This window comes from Triticum dicoccoides, chromosome 3B (assembly GCF_002162155.2).
Source record: "Triticum dicoccoides isolate Atlit2015 ecotype Zavitan chromosome 3B, WEW_v2.0, whole genome shotgun sequence".
NCBI lineage: Eukaryota > Viridiplantae > Streptophyta > Magnoliopsida > Poales > Poaceae > Triticum > Triticum dicoccoides.
In genome coordinates this window covers 678,600,273-678,621,109 of record NC_041385.1, presented here as the reverse complement: position 1 = coordinate 678,621,109, position 20,837 = coordinate 678,600,273, and the positions used below count along the sequence as shown (strand labels likewise).

At 42.6% G+C, this 20,837-nt stretch overlaps 1 pseudogene; it reads right to left on the bottom strand.

Moving 5' to 3' along the window:
* The window catches only part of LOC119277805, a 1,609-nt pseudogene extending 1,449 nt beyond the window's left edge, over positions 1-160 (bottom strand).
* Positions 161-20,837: the final 20,677 nt, after the last annotated feature.

The window sequence follows — 20,837 nt, the reverse complement described above, 5'->3', positions numbered from 1 at the left end:
GAGAGACGCGGCGACCAGCTCCCCCCCATTCGAACGACGGGTACGGGAGGGAGGCGAGCTCGTCCTCGCTTGAGTAGAAGGAGGAAGAGCCGGGGAGCGGCGGCGACGCCATGGGCGGGCTAGGGTTTGAGGGAGGCGAGGAGGAGGGGGACGCGCCGGAGGCAGGGGCAGGGAGAGGCGTCGGCGGCGGATCCAGTTTTATGGACGCGCGAGCTGTGTTGGGGGTTGGGGTCGGGGACTTGGCGCGTTTCCGCTTGTGGCCCTCCCCAACTTTTCAACCCAACGGCAGTAACCGGATTTGAAGTGAAATGTTTCCATTCCTTTTTGAGTGAGCTTTGAAGCGAACTTGGAAGGCCAAGTGGGCATGATTGTTGCCAGTCGGATTGAGCTTGGGACAATTTCCATTGTTGGAATGGGGGAAGAGGGTCGGTGTTGCGATGAAGCTTTTGCCATGCTGCGGTGGAGCTGCAATGGGAGCATCGCCGGGGCCTGTCGGTGCTGCCAAGGAGTGCTGCGGTGTAGCTTGCCATAAGAGACCGCCCATGCTGCGAGGGGGCTATCCTGCTGCGAATTGGTCGCAGGTAGTGCATCGGTGGCAGCGCCAGCTAAGCGTTGCGACGCAGCTCGCTGAGAACACAGATGTTGCAGTCACTGCCAGCTAGTCCTGGCCATCTCAGGCCCGGCCCTGTCGGCCCACCTAGGCCCGGCCCTAAAATCCAGGGCCTAGGCCTGATGGGCTTGCTTGTGGGCCGGGCTTGGGCCTAAGTTTTGAGCCCAGCAACAGGGCCTGGACGGGCTTGGGCTTGGCATATTGGCATTTTAAGGAAGAGGCCCGGCCCACGGCCCTAAGCCCTAAGGGCTTTTTATCAGATGGGCCGGGCTTGGGCTTGAAAAGTAGGCCCGATGGTAGGGCCTGGGAGGGCTTGGGCCTCAGTTTTCTGCCATGGACTTTTTTAGGCCGGGCCCAAGCCCGGCCCGGCCCGGCCCATGGCTAGATATACTGCCAGCCCTAGCAGACGCCGATGCCGGAAGAAAAGGGGGTCGAGGGCCGCTGCTGTTTGTGGCTGCAACGGAGGGAACAAGGACTCTAATGTACTACCTTTCTTTAGAGGAAAGACGAGAGACCAACTTTATAGATAAAGCCCACATGTGAGAGTGGTTGGTATAACCAACCAAACAACCCAACTAGCCACAAATTGACAGCTACCTACGCACAGAAGACAGGAAACTAAGAGAGCCCCAGCAACAACCTAGGGCGCCGGAGGTTGATCCCGGTTAGAGATAGGAATCGATGTTGCCCGAATACTTGAGGTCATCAACTCTGTTGCATCCTTGTCTCACTCCTTAGGGCATTTCTAACTGAACCTAATAAATAGAGGAGGATACGGTGGAGTAAACCCTTGAGGAGTATATTTACTCCAGTAAGATTTGGCCGAAACTAGCCGATCCCCTATATTTAACGGAGTAAATGTTGTTTTTTCTAAACTTTGCAGTTCTACTATACATTACAACTACATATTAGCACACATATAGAAACTAAACATAAATTTGAATGTTCAAGCAAATCACGAATATAGTTTACAAACTGAATTCAAAGTTTACAAACCGAATTATTCAAATTTAAGGACACCGAATGGTCCAAATGTAGCGAATAACATGTGATAGAACAACTAGGACTCGCTGTGACATTGGCAGTGATGCTCAATAAGATCTTCTTGGAGCTGAGCATGAACTTGTCGATTCTTGATCTTGCGATGCTCTTCAAGGAATGCCAGGATCCTATTCAGATCATACTTTGGCTCAAACAGAGTCCCGTTGGTGATGCACCAAAAGTTCTCGGGCATATACCTCTCATCTTCAATGATCATGTTATGCATATGATGCAACAAGTCATGATACGACATAGAACCTTGGAGCTCCACTAATCGGCAGGCCCACGGACAATTGCAAAGCGCTTCCGTACCACACCGAAAGCTCTCTCCACATCTTTCCTAGCAGCTTCTTGACATTGGGCAAAGTGAATATTTGTGTTACCTTTTGGACGCGAAATTGTTTTGACCAAGGTGACCCATTGTGGATAGATGCCACCCGCAAGGTAGTAACACATCGATTAGTTGTGCCCATTGACCTAGCAGTTGCAAGCAGGAGCATCTCCTATAATAAGCCTGAAGAACAGTGGTGATCTCAACAGCACATTCAAGTCATTGTGAGAGCCATGCAGACCAAAGAATGAATGCCATGTCCAAAGATCCTTCATTGCAACTGCCTCAAGAATGATCGTTGGATTGTTGGTGTGGCCTTTGTACTCACCCTTCCACCCTGCAGGACAATTCTTCCATTTCTGGTGCATACAATCAAGCATCCCCGACTATCCTCTTGCCTCACTCTCTATCATCAGCCTTTGGGTAACTTCCTCTATGGGTGCTCTCAAGTACTTCGGGCAAAAAACAACAATCACTGCTTTAGTGAACCTTCGAACGGCCTCCAAGATTGTTTCTCCAACAAGAAATAAAGCTACTTTGTGACAATAAAAATATAGGTTTGCAAGATAGGTGATGTTTAAATAAAATGATGATAAAGTAGACAGTTTTGGAGAACAACGAGAAAAATGATTTGTCCCTAAGCACTTGAATATGACATGATAGTGATAATCATCATACTTATGAGGGAGAGGCCTAAAGTAACATACTTTCCGTACTTGGATCACATGTTCTTATGACTAGAACTCTAACAAGCATCCACAACTACCAAAGCTTCATTAAGGTAAAACCCAACCATAACATTAAGTAAAAAAATGCCTTTGATCCCATATGCAACAACTCATGAACTCGGGTTTAGGTTTCTATCGCTCCTGCAACCGACTATAAGCAAATCATCAACATATTGTTGTTGTGGAACGTAGTAATTTCAAAAAAATTCCTACGCACATGCAAGATCATGGTGATGCATAGCAACAAGAGGGGAGAGTGATGTCCACATACCCTCGTAGACCGAAAGCAGAAGCGTTAGAACAACGCGGTTGATGTAATTGTACGTCTTCACGGCCCGACCGATCAAGCACCGAAACTACGACACCTCCGAGTTCTTGCACACGTTCAGCTCGATGACGTCCCTCGAACTCCGATCCAGCCGAGTGTCGAGGGAGAGTTCCGTCAGCACGACGGCGTGGTGACGATCTTGATGTTCTACTGACCCAGGGCTTCGCCTAAGCACCGCTACAATATTATCGACGTGGATTATGGTGGAGGGGGGCACCGCACACGGCTAAGAGATCTCAAGGATCAATTGTTGTTATATCTAGAGGTGCCCCCCTACCCCCGTATATAAAGGAGCAAGGGGGGAGGGGGCGGCCGGCCTAGGAGGGGCGCGCCAAGGGGAGTCCTACTCCCCTTGGCGCGCCCCTACAATATTATCGAGGTAGATTATGGTGGAGGGGGGCACCGCACACGGCTAAGAGATCTCAAGGATCAATTGTTGTTATATCTAGAGGTGCCCCCTGCCCCCGTATATAAAGGAGCAAGGGGGGAGGGGGCGGCCGGCCTAGGAGGGGCGCGCCAAGGGGAGTCCTACTCCCACCAGGAGTAGGACTCCCTCCCTCCTTGTTGGAGTAGGAGAAGGGGAAAGAGGGGGAGAGGAAGAAGGAAAAGGGGGTTGTGCCCCTTGTCCATTTCGGACCAGGGGGGGGCGCAGGCCTCCTTCCTTTTGGCCTCTCTCCTCATTCCCGTATGGCCCAATAAGGCCCATATACTCCCCGGCGAATTCCCGTAACTCTCCGGTACTCCGAAAAATACTGAATCATTCAGAACCTTTCCGAAGTCCGAATATAGTCGTCCAATATATCGATATTTATGTCTCGACCATTTCGAGACTCCTCGTCATGTCCCCGATCTCATCCAGGACTCCGAACTCCTTCGGTACATCAAAACTCATAACCTCATAATATAACTGTCATCGAAACCTTAAGCGTGCGGACCCTACGGGTTCGAGAACAATGTAGACATGACCGAGACATGTCTCCGATCAATAACCAATAGCGGAACCTGGATGCTCATATTGGCTCCCACATATTCTACGAAGATCTTTATCGGTCAAACCGCATAACTACATACGTTGTTCCCTTTGTCATCGGTATGTTACTTGCCCGAGATTTGATCATCGGTATCTTAATACCTAGTTCAATCTCGTTACCGGCAAGTCTCTTTACTCGTTCCGTAATACATCATCCCGCAACTAACCAATTAGTTGCAATGCTTGCAAGGCTTATAGTGATGTGCATTACCGAGTGAGCCCAGAGATACCTCTCCGACAATCGGAGTGACAAATCCTAATCTCGAAATACGCCAACCCAACATGTACTTTTGGAGACACCTGTAGAGCTCCTTTATAATCACCCAGTTACGTTGTGACGTTTGGTAGAACACAAAGTGTTCCTCCGGTAAACGGGAGTTGCATAATCTCATAGTTGTAGGAACATGTATAAGTCATAAAGAAAGCAATAACAACATACTAAATGATCAAGTGCTAAGCTAATGGAATGGGTCAAGTCAATCACATCATTCTCCTACTGATGTGATCCCGTTAATCAAATGACAACTCTTTTTCCATGGCTAGGAAACATAACCATCTTTGATTAATGAGCTAGTCAAGTAGAGGCATACTAGTGACACTCAGTTTGTCTATATATTCACACATGTATCATGTTTTCGGTTAATACAATTCTAGCATGAATAATAAACATTTATCATGAAATAAGGAAATAAGTAATATCTTTATTATTGCCTCTAGGGCATATTTCCTTCAGTCTCCCACTTGCACTAGAGTCAATAATCTAGTTCACATCATCATGTGATTCAACACTAATATTCACATCTGTATGTGATTAACACCCATAGTTCACATCGTCATGTGATAAACACCCAAAGGTTTTACTAGAGTCAATAATCTAGTTCACATCGCTATGTGATTAACACCCAAAGAGTACTAAGGTATGATCATGTTTTGCTCATGAGAGAAGTTTAGTCAACGGGTCTGTCACATTCAGAGCCGTATGTATTTTGCAAATATTCTATGTCTACAATGCTCTGCACGGAGCTACTCTAGCTAATTGCTCCCACTTTCAATATGTATCCAGATTGAGACTTAGAGTCATCTGGATCAGTGTAAAAGCTTGCATCGATGTAACTCTTTACGACGAACTCTTTTATCACCTCCATAATCGAGAAACATCTCCTTAGTACTCACTAAGGATATTCTTGACCGCTGTCCAGTGATATACTCTTAGATCAAAATTGTATTCCTTTTCCAAACTCAGAGCAAGGTATACAATAGGTCTGGTCCATAGCATGGCATACTTTTATAGAACCTATGACTGATCCATAGGGAATGACTTTCATTCTCTTTCTATTTTCTGCCGTGGTCGGGATTTGAGTCTTACTCAATTTCATACCTTTGCAACACAGGCAAGAACTCTTTCTTTGACTGTTCCATTTTGAACTACTTCAAAATATTGTCAAGGTATGTACTCATTGAAAATCTTATCAAGCATCTTGATCTATCTCTATAGATCTTGATGCTCAATGTGTAAGCAGCTTTACTGAGGTCTTTCTTTGAAAAACATTTATTCAAGTATCCTTTTATGCTATCCAGAAATTCTATATCATTTCCAATCAACAATATGTCTTGCACATATAATATCAGAAATGCTACAGAGCTCCCACTCACTTTCTTGTAAATACATGCCTTTCCAAAAGTCTGTATAAAACCATATGCTTTGATCAACTCATCAAAGCATATGTTCCAACTCCGAGATGCTTGCACCAGTCCATTGATGCATCGCTGGAGCTTGCACATTTTGTTAGCACCTTTAGGATTGACAAAACCTTCTGGTTGCATTATATACAACTCTTCTTTAAAGAATCCATTGAGGAATGCAGTTTTGACATCCATTTGCCAGATTTCATAAAATGTGGCAATTGCTAACATGATTCGGACAGACTTAAGCATCGATACAAGTGAGAAAATCTCATCGTATTCAACACCTTGAACTTGTCGAAAACCTTTCACAACAAGTCGAGCTTAGTAGATAGTAACACTACTATCAACGTCCGTCTTCCTCTTGAAGATCCATTTAACATGGCTTGCTGATCATCGAGAAAGTCAATCAAAGTCCATACTTTGTTCTCATACATGGATCCCATCTCAGATTTTATGGCCTCAAGCCATTTCGCGGAATCTGGGCTCATCATCGCTTCCTCATAGTTCGTAGGTTCATCATGGTCTAGTAACATGACTTCCAGAACAGGATTACCGTACCACTCTGGTGCAGATCTTACTCTAGAAGACCTATGAGGTTCGGTAGTAACTTGATCTGAAGTTTCATGATCATCATCATTAGCTTCCTCACTAATTGGTGTAGGAATCACATGAACTGGTTTCTGTGATGAACTACTTTCCAATAAGGGAGCAGGTACAGTTACCTCATCAAGTTCTACTTTCCTCCCACTCACTTCTTTCGAGAGAAACTCCTTCTCTAGAAAGGATCCATTCTTAGCAAAAAAGATTTTACCTTCGGATCTGTGATAGAAGGTGTACCCAACAGTTTCCTTTGGGTATTCTATGAAGACGCAATTCTCCGATTTGGCTTCGAGCTTATCAGGTTGAAACTTTTTCACATAAGCATCGCAGCCCCAAACTTTAAGAAACGACAGCTTAGGTTTATTGCTAAACCATAGTTTATACGGTGTCGTCTCAACGGATTTAGATGGTGCCCTATTTAACGTGAATGCAGCTGTCTTTAATGTATAACCCAAAAATGATAGTGGTAAATCGGTAAGAGACATCATAGATTGCACTATATCAAATAAAGTACGGTTATGACGTTCGGACACACCATTAAGCTGAGGTGTTCCAGGTGGCATGAGTGTGTGAAACTATTCCACATTGTCTTAATTGAAAGCCAAACTCGTAACTCACATATTCTCCTCCACGATCATATCGTAGAAACTTTATTTTCTTGTTACGATGATTCTCCACTTCACTTTGAAATTCTTTGAACTTTTCAAATGTTTCAGACTTGTGTTTCATTAAGTAGATATACCCATATCTGCTCAAATCATCCGTGAAGGTCAGAAAATAACGATACTTGCCATGAGCATCAACACTCATTGGATTGCATACATCGGTATGTATTATTTACAATAAGTCAGTAGCTCATTCCATTGTTCCGGAGAACGGAGTTTTAGTCATCTTGCCCGAAAGGCACGGTTCGCAAGCATCAAATGATTCATAACCAAATGATTCCAAAAATCCATCTTTATGGAGTTTCTTCATGCGCTTTACACCGATATGACCCAAACGGCAGTGCCACAAATATGTTGCACTATCATTATCAACTTTGCATCTTTTGGCATCAATATTATGAATATGTGTATCACTACGATCGAGATCCAACAAACTATTTTCATTGGGTGTATGACCATTGAAGGTTTTATTCATACAAATAGAACAACAATTATTCTCTGACTTTAAATGAATACCGTATTGCAATAAACATGATCAAATCATATTCATGCTCAATGCAAACGCCAAATAACATTTATTTAGGTTTAACACTAATCCCGAAAGTATAGGGAGTGTGCGATGATGATTATATCAATCTTGGAACCACTTCCAACACACATCGTCACTTCACTCTTAACTAGTCTCTGTTTATTTTGTAACTCCTGTTTCGAGTTACTAATTTTTAGCAATCGAACAAGTATCAAATACTCAGGGGCTACTATAAACACTAGTAAGGTACACATCAATAACCTGTATATCAAATATACCCTTGTTCACTTTGCCATCCTTCTTATCCACCAAATATTCAGGGCATTTCCACTTCTAGTGACCATTTCCTTTGCAGTATAATCACTCAGTTTCATGTTTTGGTCCAGCTTTGGGCTTCTTTACGGGAGTGACAACTTGCTTGTCATTCTACTTGAAGTTCCCTTTCCTTCCCTTTGCCCTTTTCTTGAAACTAGTGGTCTTGTCAATCATCAACACTTGATGCTCTTTCTTGATTTCTACCTTCGTCGATTTCATCATCACGAAGAGCTCGGGAATCGTGTTCGTCATCCCTTGCATTATAGTTCATCACGAAGTTCCAGTAACTTGGTGATGGTGACTAGAGAACTCTGCCAATCACTATCTTATCTGGAAGATTAACTCCCACTTGATTCAAGCGATTGTAGTACTCAGACAATCTAAGTACTTGCTCACTAGTTGAGCAATTCTCCTCCATTTTTAGGCGAAGTATTTGTCAAAGGTCTCATACCTCTTGACACGGGCATGAGTATGAAATATCAATTTCATCTCATGGAACATCTCATATGTTCCGTGACGTTTCAAAAATGTTTGTGTAGTCCCGGTTCTAAGCCATAAAGCATGGTGCACAAAACTGTCAAGTAGTCATCATATTGAGCTAGCCAAACGTTCATAACATTTGTATCTGCTCCTGCAATAGGTTTGTCACTTAGCGGTGCATCAAAGACATAATTCTTCTATGCAGCAATGAGGATAAACCTCAGATCACGGACCAAGTCCGCATCATTGCTACTAACATTTTTCAACATAGTTTTCTCTAGGAACATATATAAAAACATAGGGAAGCAAAAACATAGGGAAGCAACAACGCGAGCTATTGATTTACAACATAATTTGCAAAATACTACCAGGACTAAGTTCATGATAAATTAAAGTTCAATTAATCATATTACTTAAGAACTCCCACTTAGACAGACATCTCTCTAGTCATCTAAGTGATCACATGATCCAAATCAACTAAACCATGTCCGATCATCACGTGAGATGGAGTAGTTTTCAATGGTGAACATCACTATGTTGATCATATCTACTATATGATTCACGTTCGACCTTTCGGTCTCCGTGTTCCGAGGCCATATCTGTATATGCTAGGCTCGTCAAGTTTAACCTGAGTATTCCACGTGTGCAACTGTTTTGCACCCGTTGTGTTTGAACGTAGAGCCTATCACACCCGATCATCACGTGGTGTCTCAGCACGAAGAACTTTCGCAACGGTGCATACTCAGGGAGAACACTTCTTGATAATTTAGTGAGAGATCATCTTAAAATGCTACCGTCGATCAAAGCAAGATAAGATGCATAAAGGATAAACATCACATGCAATCAATATAAGTGATATGATATGGCCATCATCATCTTGTGCTTGTGATCTCCATCTCCGAAGCACCGTCGTGATCACCATCGTCACCGGCGCGACACCTTGATCTCCATCGTAGCATCGTTGTTGTTACGCCATCTATTGCTTCTATGACTATCGCTACCGCTTAGTGATAAAGTAAAGCAATTACAGGGCGTTTGCATTTCATACAATAAAGCAACAACCATATGGCTCCTGCCAGTTGCCGATAACTTCGGTTACAAAACATGATCATCACATACAATAAAATATAGCATCATGTCTTGACCATATCACATCACAACATGCCCTGCAAAAACAAGTTAGACGTCCTCTACATTGTTGTTGTAAATTTTACGTGGCTGCTACGGGCTGAGCAAGAACCGTTCTTACCTACGCATCAAAAACCACAACGATAGTTCGTCAAGTTAGTGATGTTTTAACCTTCGCAAGGACCGGGCGTAGCCACACTCGGTTCAACTAAAGTTGGAGAAACAGACACCCGCCAGCCACCTGTGCGCAAAGCACGTCGGTAGAACCAGTCTTGCGTAAGCGTACGCGTAATGTCTGTCCGGGCCGCTTCATCCAACAATACCGCCGAACCAAAGTATGACAAGCTGGTAAAAAGTATGACTTTTATCGCCCACAACTCACTTGTGTTCTACTCGTGCATATAACATCTACGCATAAAACCAGGCTCGGATGCCACTGTTGGGGAACGTAGTAATTTTAAAAAAAATCCTACGCACACACAAGATCATGGTGATGCATAACAACGAGAGGGGAGAGTGATGTCCACATACCCTCGTAGACCGAAAGCGGAAGCGTTAAAACAACGCGGTTGATGTAGTCGTACGTCTTCACGGCCCGACCGATCAAGCACCGAAACTACGGCACCTCCGAGTTCTTGCACACGTTCAGCTCGATGACGTCCCTCGAACTCCGATCCAGCCGAGTGTCGAGGGAGAGTTCCGTCAGCACGACGGCATGGTGACGATCTTGATGTTCTACTGACGCAGGGGTTCGCCTAAGCACCGCTACAATATTATCGAGGTGGATTATGGTGGAGGGGGACACCGCACACGGCTAAGAGATCTCAAGGATCAATTGTTGTTATATCTAGAGGTGCCCCCTGCCCCCGTATATAAAGGAGCAAGGGGGGAGGGGGCGGCCGGCCTAGGAGGGGCGCGCCAAGGGGAGTCCTACTCCCACCGGGAGTAGGACTCCCTCCTTCCTTGTTGGAGTAGGAGAAGGGCAAAGAGGGGGAGAGGAAGAAGGAAAAGGGGGCTGTGTCCCTTGTCCAATTCGGACCAGAGGGGGGCGCAGGCCTCCTTCCTTTTGGCCTCTCTCCTCTATTCCCGTATGGCCCAATAAGGCCCATATACTCCCCGGCGAATTCCCGTAACTCTCCGGTACTCCGAAAAATACCCGAATCATTCGGAACCTTTCCGAAGTCCGAATATAGTCATCCAATATATCGATCTTTACGTCTCGACCATTTCGAGACTCCTCGTCATGTCCCCGATCTCATCCGGGACTCCGAACTCCTTTGGTACATCAAAACTCATAAACTCATAATATAACTGTCATCGAAACCATAAGCGTGCGGGCCCTACAGGTTCGAGAACAATGTAGACATGACCGAGACATGTCTCCGGTCAATAACCAGTAGCGGAACCTGGATGCTCATATTGGCTCCCACATATTCTACGAAGATCTTTATCGGTCAAACCGCATAACTACATACGTTGTTCCCTTTGTCATCGGTATGTTACTTGCCCGAGATTTGATCGTCGATATCTTAATACCTAGTTCAATCTCGTTACTGGCAAGTCTCTTTACTCGTTCCGTAATACATCATCCCGCAACTAACTAATTAGTTGCAATGCTTGCAAGGCTTATAGTGATGTGCATTACCGAGTGGGCCCAGAGATACCTCTTCGACAATCGGAGTGACAAATCCTAATCTCGAAATACGCCAACCCAACATGTACTTTTGGAGACACCTGTAGAGCTCCTTTATAATCACCCAGTTACGTTGTGACGTTTGGTAGCACACAAAGTGTTCCTCCGGTAAACGGGAGTTGCATAATCTCATAGTTGTAGGAACATGTATAAGTCATGGAGAAATCAATAGCAACATACTAAACTATCAAGTGCTAAGCTAACGGAATGGGTCAAGTCAATCACATCATTCTCCTAATGATGTGATCCCGTTAATCAAATGACAACTCTTTGTCCATGGCTAGGAAACATAACCATCTTTGATTAATGAGCTAGTCAAGTAGAGGCATACTAGTGACACTCAGTTTGTCTATATATTCACACATGTATCATGTTTCCGGTTAATACAATTCTAGCATGAATAATAAACATTTATCATGAAATAAGGAAATAAATAATATCTTTATTATTGCCTCTAGGGCATATTTCCTTCAATTGCAACACCCTACAACTAGAACCCCACACGCTTGCGCGACAAGGAGGGCACCATAGGACAACACCATAATAACATACACTTCATATCAACCATACCATACCACAATTAGCCCGCATGATAAAACATCTACTCAAACATCATAGAGGTGCAACACATCACTGGATAATAATATATAGTATAGAGCACCATGTTCAAGTAGAGATTACACCAGGGTGAGAGAGGTACACTGCTGCATAGATGGGGGGGGGAGAGTTGGTGATGATGATAGCAAAGTTGTTGGAGTAGATCATCATCATGATGATTCCCCCGACGGTGCCCCGATGCCACTGGGAGAGAGGGGGAGAGAGTCCCCTCCTTCTTCTTATTGCTAGGACTTCCCCCTAGATCGGAGAAAGTCCCCCCCTCTGGTCCTTGGCCTCCATGGCCCCGAGAGGCGGAAGCCCCTCCGAGTTTGGATCTTTCCTCTTCCTTCTCTTCAGGGTTTCCCTCTGTTTCCGGTCCTGCTTTCTGGCTGAACACCGCTTCTTAAATACTCGGAGTTTCGTAACCCCGATCGGACTGAAATTCTACATGACCCCCCATAAATTAGCTTCCTTGCACCCAAAGAAGAGCTCCAACCGACTTACGGTTTGGCCCCAAGGACACATGGCGCGCCCCTGGCTTTTGGAGCCCATGGGCCCGGTCTTGCGTTGATTCTTACGCCAACAATTCATATATATTCCATAAAAAATCCACATAAATTTTCAGATTATTCCGGCTCCTTGAAGTTTTCACTGAAGACCCCCCAAAAAACAATAGAAAATAGGAATTGTCCTTTGGCACTAACTTGATAGGTTAACCCAAATAGAAAGAATATAATTTTTTTGCCAAAATTATGTAAAAGTGGTATGGTAACAACATGAAACAATCAAAATTATAGATACGTCGAAGACATATCAAGTAGTGGTCGTGGCCTCATTTCATCAAGCAGTCATCTCCATCACTAGCGAAACTAATGAACCAGAGACGCATTACCTGTAACGAAGAGAAAAGCAAAGGACAGTGAGTGAGAAGGAAAGAAATGCCATAGCCAAGAGGGAAACAATTACAAACCTCACCTCACACGAGGAACCAACGCCGACGAGCAAAGCAGGGATGGCCCTGAGAAAGCTTGAAGAAGCGAGACAAGGGAAAGGCCATTGTGGGTCATGCCCAACATGTGGCAAACAACAAAGAATTTATGGGAAAACGCAAATGACATAACGAAAAGATCGTAATGAACAGGAAACATCCCGACTCGGCACACCTGTAACCGCACAGGCCGAGAACCAACCTCGACCACCCCCTCGTGGACCAGCCTCGGCATCGTACCCAATGTCCTGGTACGTCGCTCTTAACCCGAGTCGACTCGTGCAAACGATGATGTGCCTGCACGTACTCGGGTTGTGCAAACGAGCGTTCGTCTGTAGCAACCCTGGACGAGAGAACAAAACAGGCCGACACCGTCGCGAGCAAAACAGACAACCACGAGGCAAACAATCATGTTAGTCCATCCACGCTCATGAGACGGCACGACAGCCGTGATGCACGCTCACATGGTTCTACCAGACCAGGCCCGTGCGGGATGGTGCGACCGAACTAGTCCAACATGGGCCAAACGGTCATCGCATGCCGGCTCCATGGACAAGCTGATGAGGCGGGCGCGATCCACGATTCGCCTGTCGCGACCTAACAAACCCGGCTTGGGGCAAAGGTCGTCGACTGGCCACTGCGCGCGGTACTCTAAGGTTGAATTCACCCCATAACGGCGGCCCCAGTCACGCACGAGATTCATCCTTCATGGACCGCCAAGGCGGGTTGCCCAGGCATGCACCGTCTAAAGGAAATATGCCCTAGAGGCAATAATAAAGTTGTTATTTTATATATTTCCTTATTCATGATAAAGGTTTATTATTCATGCTAGAATTGTATTGATCGGAAACTTAAATACATGTGTGGATACATAAACAAATACTGTGTCCCTAGTAAGCCTCTACTAGACTAGCTCGTTGATCAAAGATGGTTAAGGTTTCCTAACCATAGACATGTGTTGTCACTTGATAACGAGATCACATCATTAGAAGAATGATGTGATGGACAAGACCCATCCATTAGCTTAGCATATGATAGTTCAATTTATTGCTATTGCTTTCTTAATGTAAAATACATATTTCTTCGACTATGAGATCATGCAGCTCCCGGGTAGCGGAAGAATACTTTGTGTGCTATCAAACATCACAACGTAACTGGGTGATCATAAAGATCCTCTAGAGGTATCTCCGAAGGTATCTGTTCAGTTGGCATGGATCGAGATTATGATTTGTCACTCCGTGTATCGGAGAAGTATCTCTGGGCCTTCTCGGTAATACACATCACAAGAAGCTTGCAAGCAAAATGACTAAGGAGTTAGTTATGAGATGTTGTATTACGGGGAGTAAAGAGGCTTACCGGTAACGAGATTGAACTAGGTATGGAGATAACGGTGATCGAATCTCGGGCAAGTAACATACCGACAGACAAAGGGAATTACGTATGTTGTCATAACAGTTCGACCAATAAAGATCTTCAAAGAATATGTAGGAACTAATATGGGCATCCATGTTCCGCTATTGGTTATTGACCGGAGAGGTGTCTCGGTCATTTCTACATAGTTCTCGAACCCGTAGGGTCGCACGCTTAACCTTCGTTGACGATATAATGTTATATGAGTTATATGATTTGGTGACCGAATGTTGCTCAATTCGGAGTCCCAAATGAGATCTAGGACATGAGGAGGAGCTCCAGAATGGTCCGAGAGGTAAAGATTGATATATTGGATGATGATATTTGGACACCAGAAGAGTTTCGGGAGGTACCAGGTAGTCATCAGATCAGCGGAAGGGGTTTCGGGAAGCCCCGGGAGGCTATATGGGATTAATGGGCCAAAGGGGGGAAACACACCATCCCACAAGGGGCTGGTGCACCCCTCTCCCTGGCCGCCGGCCCTAGGGGAAGGAAAGGGGGAGGGTTGGCCCCTCTTGCCTTTCCCTCCTCATGAGAGAAAGGAAAGGGGGGCATCTCCCCGTGCCTTCCTCCTGCACAAACAAGGAAGGGGGGCAGCCAAGGGCAGGAGCCCAAGGGGGATTTGGCCACCCTTGGGGCGCCTCCTAGCTGCCTCCCCTCTCCCCCACCTATATATATGTGGGAGGGGGCGCCACACAAGGACCACGACAATCTCTTAACCATGTGCAGTGATGCGTCCCCAACGTATCTATAATTTAGATTGTTCCATGCTATTATATTATCCGTTTTGGATGTTTTATATGCATTAATATGCTATTTTATATTTTTTGGGGACTAACCTATTAACCTAGAGCCCAGTGGCAGTTTCTGTTTTTTTCCTTGTTTTTGAGTTTCGCAGAAAAGGAATACCAAAGGGAGTCCAAACGGAATAAAACTTTCGGGATGATTTTTCTTGGACCAGAAGACACCTACAAGACTTGGAGTTGAAGTTAGAAGATACGCGGGTGATGGCAAGCCATAGGGGCGCGCCCCTATCTTGTGGCCCTCTTGGTGATCCCCTGACCTACCTCTTCGTCCTATAAATTCAGATATATTCCAGAACCCTCAGGGAGAGCTATGAAGATACTTTTCTGCCGCCGCAACCTTCTGTTCCCGTGAGATCCCATCTTGGTGCCTTTTCCGGCAATCTGCCGGAGGGGGATTCGATCACGGAGGGCATCTACATCAACCCTATTGCCCTTCCGATGAAGCGTGAGTAGTTTACCTCAGACCTATGGGTCCATAGCTAGTAGCTACATGGCTTCTTCTCTCTCTTTGATCTTCAATACCATGTTCTCCTCGGTGTTCTTGGAGTTCTATCCAATGTAATATTCTTTTGCGGTGTGTTTGTCGAGATCCGATGAATTGTGGGTTTATGATCAAATTATTGATGAATATTATTTGAATCTTCTCTGAATTCTTATATGCATGATTTGATATCTTTGTATTTCTCTTTGAATTATTGGTTTGGTTTGGCCAACTAGATTGGTATTTCTTGCAATGGGAGAGGTTCTCAATTTTGGGTTCAATCTTGCGGTGTCCTCACCCAGTGACAATGTAGGGGTAGCGAGGCACGTATTGTATTGTTGCCATCAAGGATAAAAAAGATGGGGTTTTCATCATATTGCTGGAGTTTATGCATCTACATCATGTCATCTTACTTAATGCGTTACTCTGTTCTCTTGAACTTAATACTCTATATGCAGGCAAGAGTCGACCAATGTGTGGAGTAATAGTAGTAGATGCAGAATCGTTTTGGTCTACCTTAGACAAACGTGATGCCTATATGCATAATCATTGCATTGGATATCATCATAACTTTGCGCTTTTGTATCAATTGCTCGACAGTAATTTGTTCACTCACCGTATAATTTGCCTTCATGAGAGAAGCCTCTAGTGAAACCTATGGCCCCCGGGTCTATTTTCCATCGTATTTGCTTTCCAATCTACTATTTTGAAATCTTTTATTTTCAGATCTATAAACCAAAAAACCCCAAAATATTTAGTTATCTTTTATTTTACCTATCTCTATCAGCACTCACCTTTGCAATTGATTGTGAAGGGATTGACAACCCCTTTATCGCGTTGGGTGCAAGTGTTTGATTGTTTGTGCAGGTGCATAGATTGGGGACTTGCTTGTACCTCCTACTAGATTGATACCTTGGTTCTGTAACTGAGGGAAATACTTATCTCTACTTTGATGCATCACCCTTTCCTCTTCAAGGGAAAAACCAACACAAGCTAAAGAAGTAGCAGGAAGAATTTCTGGCGCAGTTGCCAGTAGGTCTACATCAAGCCTACCAAGTACCCATCATAAACTCTCATCTCTTGCATTACATTATTTTCCATTTTCCTCTTGTTTTCCTCTCCCCCACTTCTAAAATGATTTTCAGAAAAATACAAAAAGATTTTCCCTTTTATTCGCCCTTCTTCCATTCGTCTTTTTGTTTGCCATTTGTTACTAGTGTGTTGGTGTGTTTTCTTTCCTTTATGGCTCAACCCAATAATTTTGATCCTTACTTTCAGAAGTTGGAAGAAATTGAAAATAATGTTAGGAGCTTTATGTCCTTACTATTTGAGCATAATAGTTTCTTTAGGAACGAGCTCAAGGAGCAAAAAAATTTGATGGAATATATGAATAAAGAGCTCGATGATATGTCTAAGGAATTTTATGGTTTGAAATCTCAGTTTGCTCATCTTGAAAATTTAGTAGGCCAAATTTCTGATAAACAAGCTACTTTAGTAAACAAGATGGCCGCTAAACCAGAGTCTTTAAATAATGATGAAGATCTTAAAGTGATTGATGTGAATCCTTTGAATCTTTGTTTTCTAATATAAATCTTGATAAAAATGGGACTGGAGATGAGTCAACTTTAGCTAGAAGGCGTCCCAACGATTCAGAGTTTATAGATCTTGATGCAAAAATTGATAAAAGTGGGATTGGAGAGGTCAAAACGTTAAGTAGCAATGAACACACTCTTTTGGATTTCAAGGATTTTAATTATGATAATTGTTCTTTGATAGATTGTATTTCCTTGTTGCAATCCATGTTAAATTCTCCTCATGCTTATAATCAAAATAAAGCTTTTACTAAACATATTGTTGACGCTATGATGAAATCTTTTGAAGAAAAACTTGAGTGGGAACCTACTATTAAGATTAAGATTAGAGATTATGAGTGCTATGCTCTATGTGATTTGGGTGCTAGCATTTCCACGGTTCCAAAAACTTTATGTGATGTGCTAGGTTTCCGTGAATTTGATGATTGTTCTTTAAATTTGCATCTTTCAGATTCCACTATAAAGAAACCCATGGGAAGAATTAATGATGTTCTTATTATTGCAAATAGGAATTATTTGCCTATAGATTTCATTGTTCTTGATATGAATTGCAATCCTACATCTCCTATTATTCTTGGTAGACCTTTCCTTAGAACGATTGGTGCAATTATTGATATGAAAAAGGAAACATTAGATTTCAATTTACGTTAAGGAAGGGCATGGAACACTTTCCAAGAAAGAAAATTAAGTTGACATAAGAATCTATTATGAGACCTACTTATGGTTTGCATACCAAAGATGACAATACCTAGATCTATGGTAATATGCCTAGCTAGGGGCGTTAAACAATTGTGCTTGTTGTGTTGCAACCCAATTTTATTTTTGTTCTTGCTTTTTTTGTTCTATTTTTCAATAAATTTTTCATCTTGCCTCTTGTTAGATGTGTTTTTATGTTTTAATTAGTGTCTGTGCCAAGTAAGACCTTTGGATGGCTTACGGTGATAGTTGACTTGATCTTGCTGAAAAACATAAACTTTTACGCCCAGTAAAATAATTTTCAAAATTCAAAAGATTGATATAAAAATTTTACAGGTTGTCCTAATATTTCTGAATTTTTGGAGATACAGAAGTATACGAAGTTTTTTGATTACTACAGAGTGTTCTGTTTTTGACAGATTCTGTTTTTATGTGTTGTTTGCTTATTTTGATGAATCTATGGATAGTATCGGGGGTTATGAACCATGGAGAAGTTGGAATACAATAGATATTACACCAATATAAATAAAGAATGAGTTCACAACAGTACCAAAAGTGGTAATTAATTTTCATATACTAACGGATCTCATAAGTTTTCCTGTTGAGTTTTGTGTTGTGAAGTTTTCAAGTTTTGGGTAAAGATTTGATGGACTATGAAATAAGGAGTGGCAAGATCCTAAGATTGGGGATGACCAAGGCACCCCAAGGTAATATTCAAGGAGAACCAAGCATCTAAGCTTGGGGATGCCCTGGATGGCATCCCCTCTTTCGTCTTCGTCTATCAGTAAATTTAGTTGAGGCTATATTTTTATTCACCACATGATATGTGTTTTGCTTGGAGCGTCTTGTATGATATGAGTCTTTGCTTTTTAGTTTTCCACAATCATCCTTGTACACACCTTTTGAGAGGGACACACATGAATCGTGATTTATTAGAATACTATATGCGCTTCACTTATATCTTTTGAGCTAGGCAATTTTCTCTAGTGCTTCACTTATATCTTTTTAGAGCACGACAGTGGTTTTATTTTATAGAAATTGATGAACTCTCATGATTCACTTATATTATTTTGAGAGTATCTAAACAACATGGTAATTTTCTCAGGCTGTGATTTTAGTCCTAATATGATGGGCATCCAAGAAGGATATAATAAAAACTTTCATATAGAGCATTGGATACATGAGAAGTTTGATTCCTTTCATTCATTTTGAGATATGAAGATGGCGATACTAGAGTCATGCTAGTAGTAAATTGTGAAGTCAAAGAAATAATGGCATTAAGGTTTGTGATTCCCGTAGCATGCATGTATGGTCTTCTAGTTATGTGATGAAGCTGGAGCATAATTTATTCTTGATTATTTTCCTTTCCGTAAAAGTCAGGAGCGCGCGATGGTTAACTACTACCAACCTCTCACCTAGGAGCATGCATAGTAGTACTTTACTTCGAGGGCTAATAGATTTTTTGCAATAAGTATGTGAGTTCTTTATGACTAATGTTGAGTCCATGGATTATACGCACTCTCACCCTTCCACCTTTGCTAGCCACTCTAGTACCGCGCAACTTTCGCCGGTGCATTAAACTCAATTTTTACCCTTCCTCAAAACAGCCACCATACCTACCTATTATGGCATTTTCATAGCCATTCCGAGATATATTGCCATGTAACTCCACCGTTCCGTTTATTATGACACATACCATCATTGTCATATTGCTTTGCATGATCATATAGTTGGTATAGTATTTATGGCTTGGCCACCGTTCATATTTTTTATACATGTCACTCTTGATCATTGCACATCCTGGTACACCGCCAGAGGCGTCCATATAGAGTCATACCTTTGTTCTAGTATCGAGTTGTAATTTTGAGTTGTAAGTAAATAAAAGTGTGATGATCATCATTATTAGAACATTGTCCCATGTGAGGTTATCCAAATAAAATAGGCCAAAGAAGCCCAAATAAAAAAAAGGCCAAAGAAGCCCACCAAAAAGAGAGAGAAAAGAGAGAAGGGACAATGTTACTATCCTTTTTCCACACTTGTGCTTCAAAGTAGCACCATGTTCTTCATGATAGAGAGTCTCCCATTTTGTCACTTTCATATATTACTAGTGGGAATTTTTTGTTATAGAACTTGGCTTGTATATTCCAATGATGGGCTTCCTCAAATGCCCTAGGTCTTCATGAGCAAGCAAGTTGATGCACACCCACTAGTTTTCTTTTGAGCTTTCATGCACTTGTAGCTCCAGTGCATCCGTTACATGGCAATCCCTACTCACTCACATTGATGTCAATTGATGGGCATCTCCATAGTCCATTGATTTGCCTAGTTGATGTGAGACTTTCTCCCTGATTTTGTCTACTAACACCTTCTATTCCACCCATAGTGGTCTGTCCATGGCTCACGCTCATGTATTGCGTGAAGAGTTGAAAAAGCTAAAGCGCGTTAAAAAGTATGAAACAATTGCTTGGCTAACATCGGGTTGGGCATGATTTATACTTTGAGCTGAGAAGAGGGAGCATAACAAGACTATATGATTTTGTAGGGATAACTTTCTTTAGCCATGTTAATTTTGAAGCTTAATGATTTGCTTTCTAGTATGCTTGAAGTATTATTGTTTTTTTGTCAATGAACTTTTGTTTTGAATCATACGGATCTGAATATTCATGCCAAATAAAAGAAATTACATGGATAAATATGTTAGGTAGCATTCCACATCAAAAATTCTTTTTTTATCATTTACCTACTCAAGGACGAGCAGGAATTAAGCTTGGGGATGCTTGATACATCTCCAATGTATCTATAATTTTTTATTGTTCCATGCTATTATATTATCTGTTTTGGATGTTTTATATGCATTAATATGCTATTTTATATTATTTTTGGGACTAACCTATTAACCTAGAGCCCAATGCGAGTTTCTGTTTTTCCTTGTTTTTCACACAAAGATGAATCCCCATTGCCCCAACCTGGGGACATGCACTTTGAATTTGAGAAGTATAGTCTCCCCAACAAGGCAAAGAAGCCTAAGATCCAGTTTACCCCTTTTCATATTTTGCAGGAAAACAAGCAAGATTTATGCAAAAAGGTATTGGAACTCGAGTGG